Consider the following 6000-nt stretch of genomic DNA (forward strand, 5'->3'; position numbering starts at 1 on the left):
CCCCTAGAATATACACTGGATAGTAGATTTGCATAACTGTCTATTCTTGCTATCCTCTCTTTCTTTTCTCTTTCTTCACTGGGATTTGGTTACTATTTTTTCACGGACTGGAGAAATTGTTTGGCTAACTGGTAACGATTAAACTACTTCAATACTTACTTCAGTTGCTACTGTAATTCCGGAGGTTGGTGAGTGCAATTGTCATAAAGGTATTTAGTAGTGTTAGTTGTACTCAAGACACAACAACTGAGGAACAACAGAGCATAAAAAAAGAGAGAAACACATAAATAAAAAAAATGGGTAGATTAAAAATAAATAAAACTGCTACCCCAATGAATGAAGACAAGAGCCCAGAAGAAACTACAAATCAGTCAGAAGTAACCATAGATAAGAAAAGTATGCAAGCAATAATAAACTTATTAATCACAGAAATGAAAACAACATTGGAGGAAAGGAATGGCAGTATTAGGGAAACAACAGTTGAGACCCCCAAGGAAAATACTGATTATCTTGAGGCAATTAGAGAACTGAAAGCTGAAATAGCTGTAATGAAGAAAGAAGCTGAGGCCAGGGAAAGCAGACTAACAGAAACAGAAAACAGAATTAGTCAGACAGAGAATGAGTTAGAGAAAACTAAGAAAGAGGTAAAAGAGCTTAAAAAGAGATTGAGAGACACTGAAAACAACAACAGAGACATATGGGATGATCTCAAAAGAAGAAACATTCGTATAATTGGCCTGCCAGAGGAAGAAAGAGAGGAAGGGGAAGCAAACATTCTAGAGGAAATAATAGAAGAAAACTTCCCATACCTGAATAACAGAAAGGATATCAAGGTTCAAGAGGCCCAGAGAGTACCAAACAGAATCAACCCAGACCTGAAGACACCAAGACACATCATAGTCACAATGAGAAGAAGTAAGGATAAAGAAAGGATCCTAAAGGTTGCAAGAGAGAAACAAAAAGTCACATACAGGGGAAAATCCATAAGATTATCTGCAGATTTCTCCATTCAAACTCTAAAAGCCAGAAGGGAGTGGCAAGATATCTATCGAGCCCTGAATGAAAAAGGGTTTCAACCAAGGATAATATATCCTGCTAGACTTTCATTCAAGCTAGATGGAGGGATCAAAACCTTCTTAGACAAACAACAGTTAAAGGAGGCAACCATCACCAAGCCGGCCCTGAAAGAGGTACTAAAAGACCTCTTATAAACAAGAACATCACTATAATACTTGCAATATATCAGAGTAAACAAATTGTTTTTTAGAACAATGGCACTGCAATACATTAAATCCATAATATCAATAAATGTCAATGGCTTAAACTCACCCATCAAAAGGCACAGGGTGGGGGGATGGATCAGAAAACATAACCCAACCATATGCTGCTTGCAAGAATCCCATCTATCACAAAAAGATAAACACAGACTTAAAGTGAAAGGATGGAAAACTATCATACAGGCTAACGGTCCACAAAAAAAGGCAGGAACAGCCATTCTCATCTCAGACACGATAAATTTTAAATTAAATAAAGTAATAAAAGATAGGCAAGGACATTACATAATGATTAGAAGATCAATCAGCCAAGAAGACTTAACAATTATTAACATCTATGCACCCAACGAGGGACCATCTAAATACATTAAGCATCTACTGAAAGAATTTCAAAAATACATCAATAGTAATACAATAATAGTGGGAGACTTCAATACCCCACTCTCACACTTAGACAGATCAACAAAGCAGAGAACCAATAAAGATACAAGAGAATTGAATGAAGAGATTGACAGACTAGACCTCTTGGACATTTTCAGACTCCTCCACCCCAAAAAACTGGAATACACCTTCTTTTCAAATCCACATAACACATACTCAAGGATAGACCACATGTTAGGCCACAAAGACAGCATCAATAAATTCAAGAGCATTGAAATCATCCCAAGTATCTTCTCAGACCACAGTGGAGTAAAACTAACATTTAACAACAAACGGAAAATTATTAAAAGACACAGAATTTGGAAACTAAACAACATGCTCCTTAAGAACCACTGGGTCAGAGACTCACTCAAGCAGGAAATTCAAATGTTCCTGGAAACTAATGAAAATGAAGACACAACCTATCAAAATATTTGGGACACAGCTAAAGCTGTACTGAGAGGGAAACTTATAGCCATACAATCACATATTAAACACCAAGAAGAAGCCCAAATGAATGACCTTACTGCGCACCTCAAGGACTTAGAGGAAGAGGAACAAAGGAACCCTAAAACAACCAGAAGGACAGAAATCACTAAAGTTAGAGCAGAAATATACAACATTGAAAATAAAAGAACCATACAAAAGATCAATGAAGCCAAATGTTGGTTCCTTGAAAGATTAAACAAAATTGACAAACCCCTAGCCAGACTCACCAAACAAAAAAGAGAGAAGATTCAAATTAATAGAATTGTAAACGATGCAGGAGATATCACAACTGACACCACAGAAATCCAGAGAATCCTGCGAAACTTCTATAAAGAACTATATGCCACCAAGCTAGAGAATCTGGAAGAAATAGAACAATTCCTAGAAACCTATGCACTTCCAAAACTGAACCAAGAAGAACTACAAAATCTAAATGCACCAATCACAGACAAAGAAATTGAAACCGTTATTAAGAATCTCCCCAACAACAAAAGTCCTGGACCAGATGGCTTCACAAACGAATTCTACAAAACATTCAGGAAACAGTTAATACCCATACTTCTTAAGCTATTCCATAAGATTGAAGAAACAGGAATACTCCCTTCCACCTTTCATGAAGCCAACATCACCCTGATACCAAAAGCTGATAGGGACAGAACAAAAAAGGAAAACTACAGACCAATATCTCTGATGAACATAGATGCCAAAATATTAAATAAGATCTTGGCCATCCGGATACAGCAACACATCAAAAAGATTGTTCATCATGACCAAGTGAGATTCATCCCAGGAATGCAAGGCTGGTTCAACATCCGTAAGTCAATCAATGTCATTCACCACATCAATAAAAGCAAAGCCAAAAACCACATGATTATCTCAATAGATGCAGAGAAAGCCTTTGACAAAATCCAACACCCATTCATGCTCAAAACTCTACAAAATATGGGAATAGATGGGAAATTCCTCAAGATAGTGGAGTCTATATATAGCAAACCTACAGCCAACATCAAACTCAATGGACAGAAGCTGAAAGCATTCCCCCTCAGATCGGGGACTAGACAGGGCTGTCCACTGTCACCATTCCTCTTCAACATAGTATTGGAAGTTCTTGCCATAGCAATCAGGCAAGAGAAAGAAATCAAAGGGATACAGATTGGAAGGGAAGAAGTCAAGCTCTCACTATTTGCAGATGATATGATAGTATACATAGAAAGTCCTAAAGAATCCAGTAGAAAATTACTGGAAGTTATTAGGCAATATAGCAAGGTATCAGGCTACAAAATTAATGTACAAAAATCAGTGGCATTTCTTTATGCAAACACTAAATCTGAAGAAGAAGACATCCAGAAATCACTCCCATTTACTGTTTCAGCAAAATCAATCAAATACCTAGGAATAAAGTTGACCAAAGAAGTGAAAGACTTGTATACTGAAAACTATGAGTCGCTACTCAAGGAGATAGAAACTGATACCAAGAAATGGAAAGATATTCCATGCTCATGGATTGGAAGAATAAATATCATCAAAATAAATATTCTCCCCTGAGCCATATAAAATTTAATGCAATACCCATCAAAGTTCCACCAAGCTTCTTTAAGAGAATAGAACAAACACTACAATCATTTATCTGGAACCTGAAAACACCTAGAATTGCCAAAACCACCTTAAGGAAAAGAAACAGAAATGGAGGCATCACACTCCCAGACCTTAAACAATATTATAAAGCCATCATCATCAAAACAGCATGGTACTGGAACAAAAATAGGCACACAGACCAGTGGAACAGAATTGAAAGCCCAGAAGTAAATCCCAACACCTATGGGCATCTAATCTTTGATAAGGGGGCCCAAAGGATTAAATGGGAAAAGGAGGCTCTCTTCAATAAATGGTGCTGGGAAAAGAGGGTTGTAACATGCAGAAGAATGAAATTGAACCACTTTATCTCACCAGAAACAAAAGTCAACTCCAAATGGATCAAAGACCTAGATGTCAGACCAGAAACAATCAAATACTTAGAGGAAAACATTGGTAAAACAGTTTCCCACCTACACCTCAAGGACGTCTTTGATGAATCAAACCCAATTTCAAGGAAGACTAAAGCAGAAACAAACCAATGGGACTACATCAAATTGAAAAGCTTCTGCACATCCAAAGAAACTATTAAACAAACAGAGAGACCCCTCACAGAATGGGAGAAGATCTTCACATGCCAGACATCAGACAAGAAACTAATCACCAAAATATATAAAGAGCTCAGCAAACTTAGCCGCAAAAAAGCAAATGACCCCATCCAAAAATGGGCAGAGGAAATGAACAAAACATTCACCACAGAGGAGATCCAAAAGGCTAACAAACATATGAAAAACTGCTCTAGGTCACTGATTGTCAGAGAAATGCAAATTAAGACAATACTAAGATACCACCTCACTCCTGTAAGAATGGCATACATCAAAAAGGACAGCAGCAACAAATGCTGGAGAGGATGTGGGGACAGAGGAACCCTTTTACATTGCTGGTGGGAATGTAAATTGGTACAGCCTCTGTGGATAGCAGTCTGGAAAACTCTCAGAAGGCTAGACATGGACCTTCCATATGACCCAGTAATTCCTCTCCTGGGGTTATACCCCAAAGACTCCATAACACCCAAACAAAAAGAGGTGTGTACTCCTATGTTCATAGCAGCACAATTCATAATAGCTAAAACCTGGAAGCAACCCAGGTGCCCAACAACAGATGAGTGGCTGAGAAAGCTGTGGTATATATACACAATGGAATACTATGCAGCTATCAAGAACAACGAACCCACCTTCTCTGACCCATCTTGGACAGAGCTAGAAGGAATTATGTTAAGTGAACTAAGTCAGAAAGATAAAGATGAGTATGGGATGATCCCACTCATCAACAGAAACTGACTAAGAAGATCTGAAAGGGAAACTAAAAGCAGGACCTGATCAAATTATAAGTAGGGCACCAAAGTAAAAACCCAGTGGTGAGGGGTAGACATGTAGCTTCCTGGGCCAGTGGGGGGTGGGAGTGGGCAGGAGGGATGGGTCACAGTCCTTTGGTGGTGGGAATGGTGTTTATGTACACTCCTAGCAAAATGTAGACATATAAATCAGTAGTTAATTAATATGAGAGGGGGAAATCAATTGTATGTCTCAAAGTTTCTCAAAAGACAAACTGAATCTTTTTAATATATAGGCTATGTATTTGATATGCGGACTCTCTCCAAAGCCTAGACCAAGTAGATTAGAAGCATCCAATAGCACAGCTATATACAAGATACTGGGTACTGTCCAGCAAACCATAACAAAGGGACTTTTCAAAGTTAACCCAATTAACAAATAATGTGATGATAATATTAACTATCGATTGTCTTTTTGAACCCTAAGACAGCAGGAACCTCACATCTTCACTATAGAGCCCCTACTTCCCCCAGTCCTGGAACCCTTGGATAGGGCCCACTTTCCCATATGCATCTCCCAATCCAAACCAAATAATATTGCATCCACCGATCACAACCTAACCAAAGCAACGATTGCCACCTCAACATGCTTCACCTCAGACTGTATCCAGAGACTTCATGTGTGGAATGACAACCCTTCAACTTCATTACTCGGGTGAGACCTTTCCTTTTATAGTACACTCTAAGTTCATCTCAGGTAGTTCACTTTCTAACAAAGTCCCATAATCTAGATATACACCAGTTTCTGTGAGAGAGAGCTTATGTGCACACGTATCCATCAACTACTGCAAAATATATACCTGAAAGCAGAAGTACACAGTGAGTACCTCCCTAACACTTCCTCTCCACTAT

Source organism: Erinaceus europaeus, chromosome 13 (assembly GCF_950295315.1).
Source record: "Erinaceus europaeus chromosome 13, mEriEur2.1, whole genome shotgun sequence".
Taxonomy (NCBI): Eukaryota; Metazoa; Chordata; class Mammalia; order Eulipotyphla; family Erinaceidae; genus Erinaceus; species Erinaceus europaeus.